Below are 21737 nucleotides of genomic sequence, written 5' to 3'. Positions count from 1 at the left end.
TCTTTGAACTAAGTTGAACTATTTTTATCTCGGAGCGCAGCCATCGTGACCTGAAAAAAGGCCCCTGGGAACGCTTGTGCAATGCGATAGCATAGCTCACGCTACATTTACAACAATAGATTTGAAGGAGCAAAAAAACCCCACGTCATTTGAACGACCCCTAAAAAAGCTGCCCCAGGCTGCTGTGAGGCCCTTTCTCTGACCAGGGCCACAGCGTGTATTAAAGCTGCCAGTCTTACTGTCCTGCCTTCCGCTCTGCTGGCATGACAAAGTTATTACTTCTTACCATCATGCAGTTTTGTCAGTACGAGTCAACACGGCTGAGATCACAAGAGGCAAACAAAGAAACAATGACCACGAGTGATGCGGTTCCGGTGGAGCGAACGGAGGACGAGGCTGATTGTTTTTGTTTGTTTGTTTTCTGCTTGGCCCCTCCTCCTCACAGCTGTCAGCTTGACTGTCTGGGGGTGGCAGTTTACCTCAGTATATTTGGATTCTCAGGCTGTTGTTGTTTGGATATGAATCACAGATCCTTTTTTTTTTCCGCATACCCCTTCAGGAGATGCTGGGCGCCAGTTGCTATGGCTACAGTACATCGTGGCTCTAGAGAGACACCTTGTGAGATAGATTTGACCGGTGAGACTTAATTCTTTACTCCGTCTTTCCCTCCTCTCATGAATGCCGTTCCAGTTGACCCTTGACATCATCCACTCTTCTGCACCACGTGAATAGACCTCGTATTAAGTTGAGTGTGTATTGTGAGGATTGAAGGTTCAAGTCCAAGGTTGAATAAGTCACATTTTCAAGGTGTTCCTTTTTATTTATCTATTTATTTTTCTGTTGTAGGTCCTAAGAGTTAGATTGAACACCCCCTGAAAATCATTTAAGTCGGCACATGCTGACATGTATGCATAACTATATATTTAAAAAATAATAATATACGCATACATATATATATATATGTATGCAGCACCAGGGCTCTGAATCTCAAACTCCAGTCAGGAGATTTATGTGAGCTATACTTAGCTCACATAAATCAGTGAATGCAAGAATACGGAGCACCTACACAAGGATCCTGAAAACAAAGTGTTTGGCTTTTGGGTGCACTGCTGCTGAAGTATGTGGGTTGAATTTTGGGTGCAAACATTTACAGGCTCATATCTCCATCGTGCATGTACCTGCATTATTTGCATAGATCATAGATATTTGCATAGAGTCGGTGGGTGGGCCGGGTCGGTACGGTAGACTATTGACAATAACCGGTAGGGGTTTTGTGCGAGAAGTGGCTGTGCAAATGTTAGGAGTGTACAGAAGAAATTGGAGAGGCATCATCAAACATTCAATTTGATGATATTTTCTGCTAGCATGATTACCTGCCATAATGGATGTGCCTGATTGAAAGACTGTTAATTAATTTCCACAGCCCAAAGACTTAAACATTGCACAGGCGCATGCTGTGTGCGAAAAAAGAAAAAGAAAAGATGTGTTGTGCGTTTCGATTGGCTGCTCGGTCTTTCCTGAACTGCCTCCGTAGGAGCGAGATGCCCCCGAGCCCTCCCTCAGCGAACAGGACAACACATTTGTCAGCTAACCGAAGCAGCTCATCTAAATTTAAAATGTAATTTAAGAACCATTCAAATGTATAAGGCGCAATGCACCTCGCAATATTAACAATTTACCAACACGCTCTCAGCGTCAATGCCGGGTCACCTGGGAAGATAAAGTGTGTGTGGGTTATATTGTGTGTGTCACTACATTCATTTTTCTATGTGTTTTGATGAGCTGCGGCCCATATATGTATGTATATATATATATACACATATATATATGTATATCTATATATACACATATATATATATATATACATATATATATATATATATATATATATACAAAAATGTTGTTGCACTTGTTCAACATCCTCCCGAGATCTGGCCCGACTCAAACCCCCGATACGGCTGTGTTGGTAGTCACCCTTAAAAGCAGGAAAAGGATTAAAAAGCTGTCTGTTTGCTGCAACATCCAAGGACTCTTCATTATGTATCTCCTTCCTCTTTTCAAATCACTGATGCAAGAAGTATGCTCTCATATGACAGAGAGAGAGCCTATATGTGTGTGTGGAGGAATGAAGATCCTTGTACTGTTATGTTCAAACAAAGGTTACCACGGCAACCGCATGCACCATTAGTCCCCTTATCAAAACTAAGGGATGAAGCGCCTCGATTACCCCTCATTCGGATGCACACACACACACACGCGCACACACACTCTTAACCCTCAGATCTACAAACGTATCTCAACCTTTGATTGAGGATCGCTTTGTACAAATGCTACTGCTGTATGTCGAGGGACGGCATGAGGGCGGGTTTTGATCTCTTGGCTGTTTGACTGAGAAGAGACTCTCAAGGACGGGCGACGGGGGTTGTTTTATTGGAAAACAATGTTGCGAGAAGACAGCTTCTGTTAAACTCCAGGACCACCTATAAATGGTTTTCATTTCAAAGTTTCATTTGAAAAATGTTCAGGAGTCCAGCTTCAAACATCCTGACGGGGAATTGACCCTTTGCTAAGTCCGGCCCCTTGAATGCACACCGGCCAGTCATAGCGTAGCATCAGCCAGCTCTGACCAGGGTCCGACAACTATCCGGCTCTGCTTCACAGACTCTCATGCAGTCGTTTCAGATTTTCTTCATCTTCAGGCTTGTTTTGTGGATTTGATGCTCGTCATGGTTAAAAGTTGTGTAATTGTTACACACTGAATGACAATTTCCATTCAGTTTTCCATATGAATTTATTGTGCTGTGAATACAAACAGAAGAATGAATATCTGCTTCTTATCTGTGATCTCGACTGCCCTTTCTTACGGCTGGTCTAACTTGCTTATCTTAGACACAAAGATTACATGAATTGTGAACACACAACCTGAAATATACAGCTTAACAAACTACTGCTTATATCTGCCACGGGACACACCATTTATCTGTATATAACCTCACATGGGAACAATACAGGCCAGGTTACTGACGTTACAATGGCGCTAAACCGCTAGCGCGCGAATAGCCTCGTTTAGCTAATGATGCTAGCCTTAGTTAGCTGCCTTACGTTTCAGTATTAAACACTTTATAAACATCAAAACATGGCACCGCAAAAGCGAGCGGACTTAACATAAATGTATATGGCGCTTGTGTACTTCTCTCACCTGTGAATACAACAAGACAGTCTCAGATGAATATCTGCTTCGTATATGCGATCTTGACTGTCCTTCCTTATGGCTGGTCTAACTTGCTTATCTTAGAGAAGAATTACAGCGCCAGTCATGCCACAAACCGCTACTGCCCTCTATTGGCGACAATTAGTATCGCCCTGCAGCTACTTTAGGTGAAATCAGGTGAGTTTAAAAGTCACACAAAGCGTTTTAAATTATAATAACCAGAAAATAATGGTGGTGGGGGTCAAGGTAATAATAACACAAACTAATACAATAACAATTCTGCAAATAATTGTAGCCATTAAAATGTCCAGGGTGCCACATAATAGTCATACTAATACTCGGAGAGGTTGGAAGGAGATATACGTTTCTAAAACGTTGCGTTTCTACGTGAAAACCTGTGGAGCTAACATAAACAGAGAACATTAGCACATCATTAACTAGCGTTATCACGTCTATGCTACGCTAGCTACTGAAGGTATACTGAATGTATGCACATGCTGCTTTTGTTTTGTAATGATTGTAACAGTGAACAAAGACCTACCCGACTTTACAGGAAGAGTGTTGTTTCTTCATTTCATTGTCTTCGGTCTCGAAGGTGATTGTCTTCGGTCTCGCCAGGTGATGTGTTGGTTCACTTGTACACTGTCATCTGCAGCTTTAGCTTCCATCTTTATCTATTTAACCTGTTTTGTGTTGCTGAATTAGTTTGACATCCTGGACATATCCTTCAAACATATTGTAAGACCTTCTGAAATCGCTTTTTCTGTTTTTCCAAAAATCTGATATTTTTAGGGAGTGCAGCAAGGACGTGCGGTCAAGTAAAAAACAAATAATGCTAAAATAAAACCTGAAGGCAACGTGGTTGAGGAAGGTCCTTAGCCTTCTTTGTGATGCTGTCACTCATGATGACACGTCCCTCTCAGTTGAAGCCACGCCCCCACGCTAGATCAGGGTCAAAAGTCTAAACTGGAAAAAACGATCTGAAAGTGAAAAAAAGATTTGAAACTGAAAAAAAAATTTTTTTATCTGAAAATATTAAATCTGAAACTCTAATATCAAAATATATATGAAAGTGAAAAATGAAAAAAATAAATATTCAAAAAAATTCCAGAACTGAATCAAAATTATATTCAACCCAAAAAAACTTTTCATTCACTTATTTTTATTTTGAATACATTGCTGTATTTTTCAGGTTCAAATTATTTTTTCAAATGATCAAAACTTTTGACCTGGATTTAGCTCCATATATGTCCTGTTCAAACAGAGAGGAGACACGTGAGGTGAGGCAGCGACGAGCTGTGCCTCACCTCAGATTGCGCAATCCCTCACAAACTATGTTGAGCACGTGTCTTTTGCTTTCTCATTGTTTGTCACCACTGTAATATTTGTAGACACTTTTATTATATGTCCTTTTTTTACATAGAATAGGTACTGCATTTCACATCTGTGTAGAACATATTTAGTATCGCTGATCTGACAGAAACCGCAGTGAAAAAGCACAGAGAGGCAAACACTACTCTGCCTCAAAGAAGAGGGCGAGCGAGAGCCCACCGGTCGGGGTTATGCTTGTTCTGTCGTTGCTCTTCTTCTACACTTTTCTTCTTCTTATATTTTGCTATGACCACAAAAATGTAAGATTATATATCCAAGCTTAAAAAAAGTCTCAAAAAACAAGGAAATATGACCAAATCAACAGCAATTCAACGTTGGACAGGTAAAGTAACCTTTTATGTGTTTGTTGTTCTCTTTATACATCCGTGGTTGTTACGCAAATTATCACGGAATCTCACGATGTTCGCGGGTGGTGCCCGTGAGCGCTCTGCTTCTGAAACGCTCCCGGTGGGGCAGGTCGGTGGGGCAGACCGCGGCGCACACGCGCCCGGTGGAATCAAATATGTACCTTACCTATGTGTCTGTAAAGAATGCTGATATGAAATATGAAAAACAACCAGTAGTCAATGTGCAAGCTGCCAATTGAATGGTGATGTAAGCTACTCTATTGGGTTCATATATTTGTAAATCTGACTTATGTAGTATCAGTGCCTCACCAGACACGAACCTCACCGCACGTCACTGGAGTGCAGTTAGTGTCAGTATGGGCTCCATGGTAACCCTAACAGCTTGACAGAGCAGCAGCAGGAGGTGGGGTTTAGCCAAGGGTCAATTCTGTTTCAGGTGAGAATATTTTTGAGGAAAATTTCAAATGAAAAGCTCTGGCAACAGGCCTCAAGGTATGCAGATTGGTTTGTCAGCTTACTGCAGTGTCTATGCCAGTTCACAAGATTTTATCTTTGTTATTTAAGAAGCTTACAATCAGGAAGTACACAAAAACCTAGGGATACATTAACTGGATTTCATTTGTGTATTATGTGAAAATACAGTAATTTATCTAGCATTAGCTAAGCCACTAAAATAAAGAATCATTTAATTATTATATTTTAATTAACTTGCTTAAGCTTAATTAAATTTTGGATTTTGCACGAATAAGTGATTATCTGTTTTTGTTATTTACCCATTTTGTTTCTATGTTTCTGTGGTGTTTCCACAAGCTCAGTTTCCCAAGCAGAATCAAATGTATAATTAATAACTGAGCTCAGACTTCGGTTTTCAAAGTGATTCCAAGTCAGTCTATTTTATTCTATTTGGTTGCTACCACAAGTCAAGCCTATCTTTAAGAAAATACAAGAATGAAAGAAAACAGTTAAACCCCAGAAAGGAAAAAGAAGCAGCAGGGGAAACACGGGGGTCAACGTTTTTGCCTTCAGGTCATACAAACTCACACCGGTACGTCGGAGACACACCTACACACACACACACACACACACACACACACACACACACACACACACACACACACACACACAAACAAAGGCACACAAAGTCCTTCATCCATGCCTGCTGATCCAATCATATAGGGCCTGGTGCAGGACGACAATCTGGGGATTGCACCGTCATCAGAACAAATCCAACCCAAAGGATCCAAGCTCTCATCTGGACGGACAGCCGTCTCAGCTCATCAGGTCAGGGGCAGCAGACTGCTGGGCTGTGTACCGATACCTGGAATTCAGACTGCTGGGCTGAATACCAATATTATCCTGTTGTATCCGTCTGAGTAGGCCGGACTGAATACCAATGAGAAAGGAAACAGGTGCCTCCACATAGATGTGACCTGTTTGTGTCTTCAATAGATGTCAAAATAAGTAAACATAACTACAGTACAAAGTCACTAATGTTGTCATTGTCATAGCTGTCTCATATGATTATATGAACATACACCAACACAATTTAATATGATTTTTTATAATTGCTTTTTACTACCTATGGTTCATATACGTAGCTGATGGGGGTATCTCTTGGTATCTCTTTTAATTGCCTCCTCTGAGGTTTGTTCCCTTCTTACCCTTATTTGAACAGGGACTATGCATTTAAAGAATGGAAACTGTACGCTTCCTGTGAACACGCGGAAGTTTATTTTGAAAAAACACTATATATGTCACAAGCAGAAACTGTACGTTTCCTGTGAACAAAAACATTTATTTCAAAAGCCACTATTCATATAGGCCTAATCCCAATGTCCCCCCTAAAGCCTCAAACCCTGAACCCTCAAGGACTTACTGATGTCACCTGGTAAGTGGTTGAGTGTGAGAGACTGTGAAGGCTTGAAATGGTGTAAATAGGAATGGGACAGCACTTTGCTGCAACATATCACGTTACCATGAAAGTGACAAAAAATATGATGTATAATTGTAGGTATTTATTTTATACTTTGCACTCCCTGATTTGATCGTCTTCCATGCTCTTTCCTCACAAGATGAGAGGTCATTTCATACAAACTATTTACTCGTTTTTATCAAAAAAGTTTCAATGGCAAAATCAAATATTTTATGAATAAATAAATAAATATCCTCTGATTTCAAGTTTATTTTTTGTTCAATTTTTAACCCTTAATGTTTCTGTGTTAATTTAATGACAGGCTGAACACACGTGAGCCGTCCTCTTTGTTTACCTTTTTGTTTTACTGCTCCATGCGTCCACTGGTTACCCCGTGTTTCACGTCACATTGCAATGATTTGTGGGTAATTCCCTGAGGCAAAGTCAGCATCCTATGCTGACTTACGGAAAGTGTTCATAAAGGGCTCAAAATGTCTGCGAGAGAGCCCTCAAACACTCAATGATTTGACAGTGGGACATCACTAAACCCTTACGGACTTCGCGTGAGCGCGCCTCAAAGTCTGTGAGTCCGTAAGGGGGGACATTGGGATTAGGCCATAACAAGCAGAAACTATACGTTTCCTGTGAACACAGAAGTTTATTTTGAAAAGCCACTGTATTTAACGAGCAAAAACTGTTTCCTGTGAACACAAATTTATTTTGAAAAGACACTATGCATGTCACAAACAGAAACTACATTTCCTGTGAACACAAATGTTTACTTTGAAAAGACACTAAGGATGTAACCAGCCTAAACTGAAACACTGTCCCCGACACGTCCAAAACTGACGCTAGAGGGGAACTTAAAGTGTCATATTTTAAAGCGTGGGGCCACTGACCAAGCATCAGTATATGACTGATTGTTGTTGGCAATGAGAGCGTGTTGAACAGTTTTGGTTCAGACTGAAATATTTTGAGGGTAATGAATAGCTTGCCGAGAAATCTGGTACAAACATTCATGTTGCCCTCAGGATGAATTGTAATTACTTTGATATTGCTCCTAATGATGTCCATGGAGGGGATCTCTCTTTGAACTGCATTCCCTAAGGTTTCTTCCATTTTTTTCCCTAATGCGTAATTGTATTTTTTATGGGAGGCTCTTTTTAGAGAACATATTAGTATACTAATCAATTGAACCTGGCTGGACTTTCAGATGGTGATAGATAACAATAAATACAAAGCAACCACACTGGAGCAGTGTGCATAGTGCGGCAACCATTCCCGTTTCAAAGGAAATGTGTTTTCTCCCATGATTTTCGTCGCAGTTTGAAACATGTGGTTAACGTAAACTGAAACAAAACAAAACAAGAAAAGCTTCATAACTATTTGGTTAAAAACATCATGGTTCAGCTTAAAATGATGAAAATTCAAACAAAACAAAAACAAAAATACTTGGTTCGAGACAAACAGCAGCCTCCTGGGTGATAGGACCTGTGTTTTTTTACCCTTCCGCCACTCTGACCCCCTTCTTAAGTGGACTCATTTTAAACTAATTTGTGATATGTCAAAAGCAAACGTAATCCAGGACAAAATAGGTTTCCCTCTAAACATAATTCACAATGCAGCTTCATTATATGGGAAGGTCATTTCTAGTAGACTGGAATAGGAATCACCTTTTCTGCTTGTGTCTGTTGTGAGACAGTGTTGGCGGACAATGGCCTTAAAGAAAAAGCTTACAAAAGCTGCCAGTGCAGCGCGGTGACCAATCTGTGTGACCTGTTGACTGGATGGCATCGTTGACCTTTCTTTTGAAGATCTGGCCTTTTTCACATTGGGAACGCTCAGGTGGTAAAACGACACAAAGACTGCGAGACCTTGCAGATGTGTGTGCCAGAAGTGAAGCATCTTAAATGTATTGAAACTTCAGGCTAAATTTACCGTCAGCTACTAGGACACACGTCATACAGTAGTGCACTGCACGAAGGCATTAAAACACACATTTGTAAACTGTCTCTGCAACTGTACAAAACAGTGACATGCAGCCACAACACCAGCGCGCACACACACACACACACACACACACACACACACACACACACACACACACACACACACACACACACACACACACAAATAGCCTCACAAACATATCTCACCATGGAATCTACAGATTGATTGATGGCTTACAGATCTGCTGTGCTAAGCTTCAAATATTTATCATGCACTCTTGTGGTCTCTCATCTTCTGCCACATGTTCATCGACCCAGTGCCCCTGCTGTCATTTCCGTGTGTGTGAAGGGGGGGTGGCGGGGGTGGGTGCGTTTTACCCATGTTGTGGGGACATGAATCTATTTACAGAGTCACTTTGAGGGGATTTGCCTTTCTTTATGGGGATAAAACACAAGTTACCGAAATGGAAATCATTATTTTTAGGGTGAAACCTTGGTTTAAGATTAGAGTAAGGTTAAATTTAGGTTTAGGTTTAGGTTAGTGTAAGGGTTAGGCTGGTTGCGGTTGTGGTTAGGGTAAGTCTCCAGGAAATGAATGTAAGTCAATGGAATGACCCCAAAAGTCATGAAAACACAAGCGTGTGTTTTTGTGTCAACTTTTGTCATTGTGTTCTTATGGATATTAAGGTAGACGGCAAAGTTGCTGCTTTGCTGTATCTGTAAAATCCTTTTATTATAGCTTCATGAAGCATTTTACCATCAATAGGTGATTGATTTTGAGACAGGAAATAAACAAATGAGATCATCAACGAGAAAGATGAGATCCTCATAGCATCCCCTGGGAGTGGATTTTATAGGAAACTGATTGTTTTACAGTATGTCGTGGATTACATTAGGAAAACACAAACTCATTTTGCTTTGTAATTAATGTGGAATGCCATTATGAGTAGTTTCATCATGAAGGCATGGGGATGAGAAACAGCTGAAAAAATAATAACCGTTGCACCTTTAACCCGCAATCAACTGTGTGGGAATGAAACCGTTCAATGTATTTGACACTGCTTTCACTGTGCATTCACCTAGCTCTATGACCTCATATATGTGCTACACACATATAAGAGCATGTATGCTGCACGTGTGTGTTTTGCTGCAGTGCCAGCTTTAGGGGCTCCATGCTGGTAGAGGCCTGTGGGTCCAACATCTGCTCACTGCTGGTGGGAGAAGTGCAGAAAAAAACAAACTTCAGTCTCAAGCCCACTTGTCTCATTTCCCAGCCACTCACAACATGGCATCTCCTTTTCTCATCTCCTTCCTCATGTCTTCTTTTTAATCCCACATCTCCTCCTCCTTGCTTTATCTAACTCTGGTCCTCATGTTCTGTCTCTCTCCGCCTCTTTATCCCCTCTTGAGCTCCCAAACTGCACATTTAATTTCTAATGAATCCATGAGGAAAAAAAGAGATTGGAACACGGCATTAGAATTTTAATTTTTTTTTAAATGGCTCTCCAATAATATTACCATAGGAAGCTCCGAGATTCTTTTCTATTTTTTGATGTGGTCATAAGGCATAAAAGCTTAAATGTTATTTATAAGGAACACTTAAATCACTAAATATCGCAAGCAATAAGGAGAAGTAAAATTGCAAGGAAGCCCCAGTAACAAATATGTGGGCCTAAACAGCAAAACTCTTCATATTGTAAATGATCTTCCCCACCTTTGCATTTTGTATCTTTTGCAGTCAGATTAGACATCCATCCATCCATTTTCCTCCGCTTATCTGGGGTCGGGTCGCGGCTCAGATTAGACAAAAGGAAGCAAAAGAAAGTGATTAGTGAAAGTGATTTAGGACACCAAAAAGGGACAAGCACTGGGTGAGGGAGGAAAGAGCACCAGCACCAATGTAATTGTAAATTTAAGATTAGCATTAACTTTAGAGCATTAGTGGAAGCACACAACTATTTGCTTTGTAAAGATATAGTGGAGTAATGTCTACTTGAGCAGACAATTAAGTTGTGTGTTGTTATACAAGCTTCTCCTTGCTTTGTTGACATAACCGGGCCGACTGTGTGCGCTTCTAGGGCACGTTAGTGCATGTGAGCGTGCCCCACTGCACTACTCTCATATGGCGGTTAATGCTGATAATGTCCAACCGTTACACTTACCCTCCGGTTCCCCCTGGTAAACACTGTTAGGTCTGCCAGCACCTTTGGGGTAGTTTGCACTGTTTAGCAATGTTAGCCGTGAGCTGCCGGCTCTGCCGTCGCAATGTTGAGAGCCTTTGAGAGTCAATAGAAATGCTCCCAGTGTCGTATTTGGCACCTTTGAAAACAACATCTTTGGAAGGTGATTGAAAATAGACTTTTTGGAAACCGCAACGAGTTTGGCTGTAGATTTTAGCCGAAGCAAGTGTCAACCCAAATCAATACTCCACTGTTCATCTGGCCGCTTGTCGTGAGTCTTTCTGTCTCTCCATATCTGAAAACATGTCATTCATTCATCTTTTATCTAATTTTACCTGTATCGACTTCTCCTGACACATTTTCTGTCTCACTGACCTAAACCCACTGAATTGAAATGTTCCACTTTATATTTTGTTATTTCCATTATTGTATGACCATGGATGGCAGAGCCTCCTGTCGAAAACATGCCCAGCTAAAACTGGCAAGCTTGACTCATCACTGGTGCCACATGCCTGAAGTGATTTTTTCTAAAATAACTGGTCAGGTCCGAGCAATTAATCAGTCTTACTCCTTTATCAAATGCAAATGTCTGTTGGTAACGTTCAAAATGGATCCTGGACAGAAAGACTCACATTCGTTTTGAACAGTATTTAGTGTATATTCTTTATATCCTGCTCAAATCTGGTTCGAATTTAATTTAATTTCAAAAGGCTTCATTTAGAGTACAGCAAACAATACATGTACTCTGTTTACAATGTGAACCCGGGCAGCTGGAGTCGATCAAAGCAAGCATTGCTAAGTTTTTGCCACACATAGCATAAGTGGGCTAACAGTCCAGGTGGCCAGCACAATGCAAAAGGCATTTAAATTCAGACTTTTGCCAACGGCTGACACATGTCTGCCCACGTATTCATTTTATATCACACTTTAAGTTGGAGAGTCCACCAACACACACGAAACAACACCTAAGGCCTGAAAGAGTCACGCCTACAGACACCATGGATCCCAGCAGGCACATGTGCATTTAAAAAAAACATTTAACTTCTAGGATAAAGTGAGATGAGCTGCTGCCATCTGAAGTTCTCGAGAGAAATACCAGAGATGGGGTTATTGATTTTATTTTCCAAATCGATGACGTTCTTATTTACTGGTACCAAAACAACAAGTCCTCCAAATGAAATGACAAAGTACGTTGTTTGAATACCACATTCAAAGATAGCGTCCTATTCAAAACTATGCAAGTTGGAGTGTTAATGACGTGTTACAGCTGCTTCTTATGCAATCTTGGAAACCATTGGCTAACGCTCTGACGACGGATAAGCCTCTTGGAGCAAGGGGCTATATTTCGCACATGGGAGAATTTTGCCTTCAGGGCTTTCTGCCGTAAAGGCTTTATATTAACCTAAACCATGATCTTTTCCTAAACCTAATTTAAGTTTGTTGCCTAAACCTAAGGAGATTTCTGACAGAAAGCACTGAAGGCAAACTTCTCCCATGGGCTTATTTTTCTGGGGTTCCTGTGCAGCCAGCGGATATCCGGCTCAGACTTTTTCTTTCTTCTTCTTGCCCCTCGGCGTCTGATACCGACACACAAGGCACCATTGAGATGCACCAGACTTTTTAGTATAACTACGATGTAACCCATTCACGTCATTAATAGATGCTCAAAGAAAATGCTGAGGTGATGATGTAGTATAAAAACCCAGCCAAGGGTGGAGGGAGGGGACGAACAAACACAGGACTTTCAACAAGGTGACCGGTGTTCCTGTCCCAAAGTGTCGGGCTATTTTAAAGTTACGTTATTTATGTTTGCGACGTGTTTTGCGTACTAATGTTCCGTCGTTTATGTTTTGCTTAGTTTTCGCACTTATTTTTTTAACTTTTTAATTTTAAGCCCAACCAATGATGTTTTTTCCTAAGCCTATCTAAGTGTTTTTGTTGGAAGTCACAACGTTAACCACGTGTTTACCGCGACAGTAGCAGAGCAAGCCTGACCAAGCGTCAGTATGTGACGAGTTGGTATAAGAACGTGTCGGTTTACTTGCGTTCAACCAAGGTCTGCTCCAACGTGATTGGTCAAACAGAAACCAGTACGCTTACGACACCAAAATCTTAAAACATATTAATGCAGAATGTGTTTATAGGGATTACTCCTGATGTAATGTGTTTTGTAAAGAGGCTTTTCGGACCAGTTCGCATCACATCATCCTGCAACAGAAGAGTCTGTTCACTAAACAAATTGGGGGTTTTGGTACCTATACTATACGTCAAAAATAGAGAAATGCTGCACCAAAAGCTTCCACAGAATTAGTGTTGATTATCATGACTTGAAGACACTCCTTGTGCTGTGTGTCTAAATTTAGATGTGTAAAATGCTGCATACAAAATGTACCATTGTCCAGAGCACACACATTCAGTAAAATTGCATATAACCTGCATAAATGCTATGCACAAATGTCTCTATCTCTACCTCTTTCCTCTTGCTCCATCGTTTCGATCCATCCCTCCTAAACACCCACATAGAACCACACTGTCCCTCCTAACCTGACTTATCTGTAATACCACATAAATTCACTGAATAGTTAAAGAGAGAAGGAGGGATGATGGAACATACAGAGAGAGAGAGAGAATGCAGGTAAGAAGGTCTGGACGCCTACAGAACATGCATACATAAAGGAGGCAGCACAGGCTGAGATATTGACACCCACATCCCATCTGTCACATGAAAACCTTACACCGACAATGTCATTTCTCTCTTAATATGACACTTTTCTTAATCCTTAGCAAGAAAAGTTTTGTTACACCGTGACCGGTGCGACACAAACACAAACAGACCTTCCAACACACCCACCGACAGGAATTTTAATGATGAGAGCGCTGCCTTGCAATAAAGCAAACAATGCATTATTGTGTGTGTGTGTCACAGCCCAGCTCTAAAGCTATGACAAAAATGGGAGACACACTGGTAAACTTATAATGATCATCTTTAATTATCTCTAACATTTCATATACTATGCTCAATGTGCTCAATGTGCTGTACATTTCAAAATAAATGAAAATATGAAACCTTCCTTTTACAGGTTAAATAAAAGTGGTAGGAAGAAAGCATACATTTTGCAATTACATTTTAAGTGTAATTTAAAAATGTCAAAAGATGATTAAAACACAAGAAAACATTTTTTATTTAAAATGACAAAAGAAAATAAATATAAAAATGTTTAGACTTAAAAGTGTTTAAATACATAAAACATTGGAAAGACAGATAAAGTGCTGTTTTAAAAGAAAGGCTTGGTGAAATATGTTTTTCAGTGACGCTTGAAAATATCAACAGAGGCTGCCTCTCTAATGTAATGAAGTCAAAATTAGTCAAATGAATGGATGGAAGGAATCTGTAAAGTCGGTAGAGATTGGATGTTGTGTTGTAAAAAAAACAAGCGGAAGAGCCCAAAAGCCACGACACAGAGGAGGAGTTCTGCCATCAAAGGGCTGTTGCTACTGCTGCTGCTCAGGCTTTTATGCATGGTCCACAACCGGGCCCAGGTGTGTCCTATGCATGATTACACTCAATCAGGTCTGGAGCCCTGGAGACAGAAAGCACGGAAACAGCAGAGGAACAAAGGGTGATGCAAAAAAATAAAGAGTCAAATTCATTGTGTGCACACATAGTTGGCCAAGGAAGCTCATTTGATTCTAAATCCAGTGCAAATCCAGGGGAAAGTGTTCTAAATGTTAAGATGCGTGTAAACTTATCGCCATGAAGGTACATTTTCCACAGGGTCCTCAGGACTCTTCTTTTTCTCTCGGGTTTTGTGTGTTCATCACTGCTGAGGATAATAATCTTTGCGGTGAGTCTCACCGCCCCCAGAATCTCCCAGAAGAACATGGTGAACATGGATCAAATCCCAGTGGAGTTAAAAGCAGTAAGCACACAAGGTGAAGTGACTAATAAAAATAAAAAAAACAGGCAGGTGATAAATCTTTCCTGACAGCCAATAGGAAGACAGACCCTTTTTAAAATGTGCTAGTTACTATTATAAAAATGTATTAGCAAGATGCATCAAAACACAACAAGAAATATACACCGAAACAAATATGACCAAAACAAATGTATTATATGACACCAAAATTTTGATGCATGTAGAAATTTTGATTACAAGATTATTTCTGTGTTGACTGACTGTAGAGGTTTATGACAATTAAACGTTTGCTTTAATCGAACTGTCTGTATCTGTGCTGTAAGCATAGTCTGGCAGCACTGAACGGCCACAGCTCAGCTCACCACGAACCACTAAACCTAATGTATAATACAGAAAGTGCTCACCAACAGTTATGGACTGACTACATACGAAGACCCTTTCACAGCCAACGTCCTCAGAAATATGCATGCTCATGTTGGCAACGGAAGTGGCCAGCTTTCAACATTGAAACAAAACTGTTAGCAGCTTCAACATGTCTGGTTGTTGCACGTTCGGTTGTCAGAATCAATTATTCCAACAGCGGATTCAAGTTCTACAGAATTAAGACCGTTTCAGAGCAACAGGTGTTTCAGTTTAACAAGGGGCCGTGTCAACTGGTTACTTTCTGCCCAATGCGTGAATTGTTGGGCGTAGATAATAAACACAGATGAGGGTGTGTTTAAAATTGATCGAGCTTTTAAGAGGAAATCGAAATGTTCTGTTTGTGTAATCAACAGCTGCCGTCACTACGAGGAACCACGACGCATTTGGCTGAGTCACCACTTAACATGGTCATTCGTTAAGCCGAAAACAACAGCGGCGTCTATAGCTGCAGGCTGTTAATGACTGTAATGTATGGGAATCCGCTTGAATATGCTACGCTCTGATGTATAGTATAAAATGTGAGAGAGACCACTTGTGGTGGGCAGGTGGGGATGTGGATCGGTCAAACAAACACAAGACTTGCAACCAGGAGGTTGGTGTTTGAGCATGGTGTCTCAAAGTGTTGTTGGTTTTTGTTATTTTGAAGTAACGTTAGTGATGTGTGTGTGTGTGTGTGTGTGTGTGTGTGTGTGTGTGTATGTGTGTGTTGCGTTAGGTGTGTAGGTAACCATCTTACCTATGGTTTACGTACTTATTTTAAGCCCAACCATGATGTTTTTCCAAACTTTTTGGTTTTGTTGCCTGAACCTGACCACGACCGTTTCAAGGTAACGGCATGGCGCTTGGACCTTTTAAGGCAGCTCATTACAACTCTTTAGAAACAGCATCTCTCAGAAAGATGCCTCTGTGGGTGCCCTATGTCGGATGTGGAGGCAGTTTAACTGGACTGGGGTAGAGGAATAGTGGGAGTGGAGGGATGCAGGAAAAGACTGGTGAGAGAGAGAGAAGCATCACCCACGCTGCACCTCATTAATGTTCTGAAGGAGAGGGTTCAAATGGAAAGGAAAACAAATAAAACAAAAAGAAAATCAGTTTGTTGGTTATGTATATATGTCTCAAGGCTTCTTTGTTTCCCAAGAAGATGGAGCTCTTTCCTACTATTACCTGGAGCTCAAGTTTCTCCAACCGAATTATATCGTTGGTTCACTTGTGCACAGGTTATTGCATTTGAATAGGATTTGCATAATGTAACGCACACATTGTGTGCTGTACAATGAGCGAACGTTGATATGTCGCAATGTTTAGAAATTTGTCTTCCCCTGTATGTGAACAGAAGACGCCGCGCTTTATAAAGTTTATAGAGGCTGATGTTCAATAAATAAAAACTTAGCTTTTGGAAAGCTTTCTGTTTGTCAAGTGCCACTCCTTCACCTCAAACCAAGAGACAATCAGAAACATATTTGCATCACCGAGTGCCTACTTGAATTCTTAAAAAACATAATCCGGTGCGGTGTTTGTGCACTTGCGTGTGTTTGCATGTTCGAGTCAACATACACAAGTGTGTGTATTCACTTGTACATTAAGTGGGATTCGTCGTGTGCTGTTTCCCCTGACAAATCCCCCAGGTCGACAGTTTTATTACGCTCTCTCTTTCTCCGTCTCACACACACACACACACACACACACACACACACACACACACACACAGACACACACACACAGACACACACACACACAGTCGCATGCACTCGCAAAATGTGCTCGAACACACACAGCACGGCAATAGTTGACTCACTGATCCTCCGCGCTCTTTTGTTCCTGATACACCTGCTCAATTTACCACCTCCCACATGCACATGCACGCACACACACACACACACACATACACACACACTGGTAAATACTCGCAGCACCTCAAAACAGCTGAAGCAACTCAAAACTTGTTTCCCATGAGAGCAGCAGTGGGGGAGAGAAATAGAAAGTGAGATTGAATGAAAGTGAGATGAAAATGGGATGAAAAAAAAAACAAATCCTTTGCTCCGCTGTGTTTCTCTTTTTTTTCCCTCCTCACTATTCCCATCTACCTTACTTTTGTTTCTGGTCTCATATCTTGTCTATTTTATTCCTGAACATCCTGTTTCCAGCTCTTCTCGTTGCTTTTCAACTTCCTGCTCATCTTCCATACGTTGGTGTTATGGAATATTAATACGCTCCTCCATGAGGTTTACCTCTGGATCTTGATGAGTCGGGCCAAATTCAGCCACCGTGGCCTGCTACTTTATAATGCGTACTGTGTGTGTGTGTGTGTGTGTGTGTGTGTGTGTGCGCGTGTGCGTGTGTGTGTGTGTGTGTGTGTGTGTGTGTGTGTGTATATGTGTGTAGCCACTTCGGCGCACATGCTAGCCCGCCCGTCCGCTTCGCTGGTTGCCAAAGCTCTCCGAGCACAGACATTTTCCCATGCCAGAACAGTTTGTCCCAGTTTCCCACTGAGAAACTCTTGTAGTCTTTGTTGGGAAATGTGTGTGGGCACGTGCAGGCATTTTGAATGTGTGTATAAATATATATATATATATATATATATATATATATATATATATATATATATATATATATACACAGTTGTGGTCAAAAGTTTACATACACTTGTAAAGAACATAATGTCATGGCTCTCTTGAGTTTCCAGTTATTTCTACAACTCTGATTTTTCTCTGATAGAGTGATTGGAACAGATACTTCTTTGTCACAAAAAACATTCATGAAGTTTGGTTCTTTCATGACTTTATTATGGGTTAACAGAAAAAGTGACAAAATCTGCTGGGTCAAAAATATACATACAGAAACATGAATTAGCAATTTTGGTGACTTAGAAAGTTGTGTCAATGAAATGAGCTTCATAGCATGGCCTCTTAACTTCTTGTGAGTGATTATGAGTGACTACAGCTGGTGACTTCTCTGAGGCCATTTAAATAGGGCTCATTGGATACAAACGCCCACAAACGCTACAATGGGAAAGTCAAAGGATTGTGATTGTGATAGGCTTCAGTCCATACAAATCCCATCCTCTTACACACTCTCACTCACTTCCCTTCCTCACATGTTGTATTTCCTAAAACACCATCCTAACACCTGTAAGCAGTGTCATTAATGTAATCAACTCCTTTTCCTTCCTCAGTAACACAGGAGTGTGATGCTGTGTTCACACCAAACGTGGTGTAAATGTTTCGCGCGAGTAGGTTACATACAAAGTCGACGCAAATAGACACGAGTAAATGCGAATTTGCGCAGGGTGGTAAAATTTGCCTCATCTGTATGATGCTGTGTCGCCTATCAGCGTTGAGATGCTCCTCCTGTCATCACTGCCGTCTGCCATTGTTGAATCAGGAAAAAATATAGAGCTCTACGATACCTCATATTAGTAGGGACCGGACGAAGCTATGTATGTGTGTAAACCATATGGTACAAACAATGAAAACAACGCTGCCATATTTATGCTTATATGACATTATGTTGAGTGTTAATGGAGTTGCTACAATGTTAGCAAAGCCTATCACCAAGCTCCATGGAGAAAATAAGTATTTTAAAAGTTATTTGCTTGTCGTCTTTTTACAAATTGGCATCATTTTGTAGTTAATTCGGCATCCCTTTTTGTCCGTTTATTGCAATTAAATCACAGCAAAATCTGTGGTTTAGCTTCATATAGCTGTAGTAAACAGCTGACGTGTGGCTTGCGAGACACAGTGAATAAACCTGATGATGTTATGAACCCAGACAAGACGGCCTTTAGTTTCCCAGGATATGTGGGACTTCCACAACAAGCACTAAGCAGAAATAGTGGTTATTTCTTCCATAACTGATCGTGGAAATAAATGGCTTTGTTGATAATAGCTTCCATGGAGATAAGCCATGCCCCCTCTCCGGCGCGTCTAGCACGAATTAAGCGAATAACCACAAATGATCCCGCAAGTAAACTTCCGGTGAAATTTTCCATTCAATTAAAACCTATTTTAATACATATATCAGGGAAAATAAATTTGGCTTGGCTCGTTGTCCATACTGCCAAGATTTGCATTGAATTGGATATTATTTGAATTCCTGTAGAAAAAGAGAATATTGAACATGAGCTCAATGCGGTCTAGAGTGTCCTGGCAGCCTTGGGGTTCAAGATGCTGATCGACTGTCGTCGCGACATCAGCGGTTCATGTCTCTCCCCCTCCGTTCCTGTCATCGCTCTACTGTCAGTATCAAAGTGCAAAAAAACACCTGTCCATCTGAAGCTAACTCAGAAAAGAGCGTTAAACGGGTGGCAGAAAACAGGATTTTGACAGGTAGAGCAGCGGCAATTCGAGGACCGCTGCCCATGTCTACGTCGTCTGTCAAATCCTGAACAAGATACCAGTGACAGGTGATTGGTGTGTCTTTTGGCCGGTAAGATGAGATGGAGCAATTCAGAAATAAAGAACAAAACAGGGGAACGGGGGTGGGGGGCTAATTTTGCATTCAAAAACTTCTCAAGTCGCTTCCTGCAGCTAGAACTCCTGGCACTCCCCAGCAGTTCTTCTGATTGGGCGCAGGGAGTCCGCCCACAGAATGGCAGCGATGCGCTGACTGTCCCCGGTCTGCTGGGTGTGCTGATAGTTGCCTTTACACCTATTTTCATTGAGTGTCCATCTGTCAGCGTTGACTAATTTGATTGGAAGTGAATGAGATGCGATAAATAGAAATAGAGGGCATTAGGGCCTGAACGAGTGATTGATTTCACTCAGACACGTATCACTGAATAAAACATTTTCTTGTGCGCCTAGTTTAAATGCAGGGAAAGCGTCAACTTCACACAGAAAGTTCCAGGACGTTAGAGAGTAAGAGTGCTTTGGGTGAGGCGTTTGCACCCATTTCCAATGTTACCAGTCGGCCGATTGAGCCACTGCCATTCTAAGGCCTAAGACGGACCAAACTGCACCGCCCACATTGTGAAAGTGAAAGTGAAACGAAACAGCTTTGGGTTTCGGCAGCTAAACTGCTTGGTTAAGTCTAGGAAAAGAATGGGCATGGGTGAAAATGAGTTCAATAACTGTGTTTTTATTTTCGAAATAAACTGTGTTTTTCAACTAATGTAAAAAAACGATTAGTTGCTGCTACTTTTTTACCTGTGTTAGACTATGGTGATCTTCTTTATATGCATGCCTCTGCTAACTGTCTTCGTATGGTGGACACAGCTTGCCATGGTTCACTGCGGTTCATTATCAATTGTGAAGCTCTGACTCACCACTGTGAGTTATACTCTTGGGTAGGATGGCCTGCTTTGGCCACCCATAGGCTCTGTCATTGGTACACCTTCATTTATAAGGCAATCCTTGGTCTGCTCCCAAACTACCTGTGTGTCTTCATCATGCAGAAACGTGTCGGACAATACTCCTTGTGTTCTCAGGACTTCTTTATGCTCACTGTCCCAAATGCCAGAACAGAAATGGATAAAAGGGCTTTTGTGTACTCTGTACCCTCATCATGGAATATGTTGCAGAATTATTTAAAACTCAAAGAACTGATACCACTTTCTGCTTTTAAATCTAAAATGAAAGAAATAGAGGCAGGTTCCCAAAAATATCAATGTTTTTTAAATGAACTCGGTTACGTCACCGTCTCTTAACTTTTAGTTTCTTTTAACTTGTCTTGTTCTGTGTTTTGTTTGTTTGTCTGTGTGTTTGTTTGACCCATCCAGCGCCTTGACCATCACCCCATGTGGACTTTGTTTTTCAGTTTGAGTAACTAACTGTGTGACAACAACAAAATAGCTGACCAGTGCGATGGGATGTTGATCATTTTCCCCAAGCACTTATTGACGTCTTTTGACAATAGGAAAGGAAAACCAAATGCAGCAAACCTTTTCATTTTTGGTTTGTTCAAAATTGCAACAGTCAGAGAACAATCAGCAACTTGTCTATAGTTTCAGAAGACTGAACTAACTAACTCTCATTTGTTGTTCACATCTTCTCTGATGTACATTTACCTTTCACACATTGATTATTGATTGTTGTAATAATTCAACATATCCTCAAACAACGGTTCATGATATCTTGCAGAAAGTTACTCCTCATTTGTCATGCGTTTGCCTGCCAAAGTGCAGCAACACGTGTCTATTTCAGATTGTAACAGGATTACAGTCTTTTCAAAATAAACCTCAGTCTCCACAGGAAACAACTTAGTTAGGTTTAGGCAACACAACTTGTGGTTTATAAGTTAAAATAACTACGGAAGTATGGAAGTTATTTGACATAAATCAACGTTTCAAAAAAACGATTGCATTTTAGATTTTGCATTTTCTATTCCTTTCTTTACACTGGTTTAATGTTTTTACAGATTTTTATAATGTACGCCACGTTATGATTACATATTATACAAATGTATCCGT

The sequence above is a fragment of the Cebidichthys violaceus genome, unplaced genomic scaffold (assembly GCF_023349555.1).
Source record: "Cebidichthys violaceus isolate CVI_PGR_0920_01 unplaced genomic scaffold, fCebVio1.0.p SCAF_4, whole genome shotgun sequence".
NCBI classification, from domain to species: Eukaryota; Metazoa; Chordata; class Actinopteri; order Perciformes; family Stichaeidae; genus Cebidichthys; species Cebidichthys violaceus.
The sequence above is the reverse complement of the archived record's forward strand: the minus strand, read 5'-3'. Positions refer to the sequence as shown.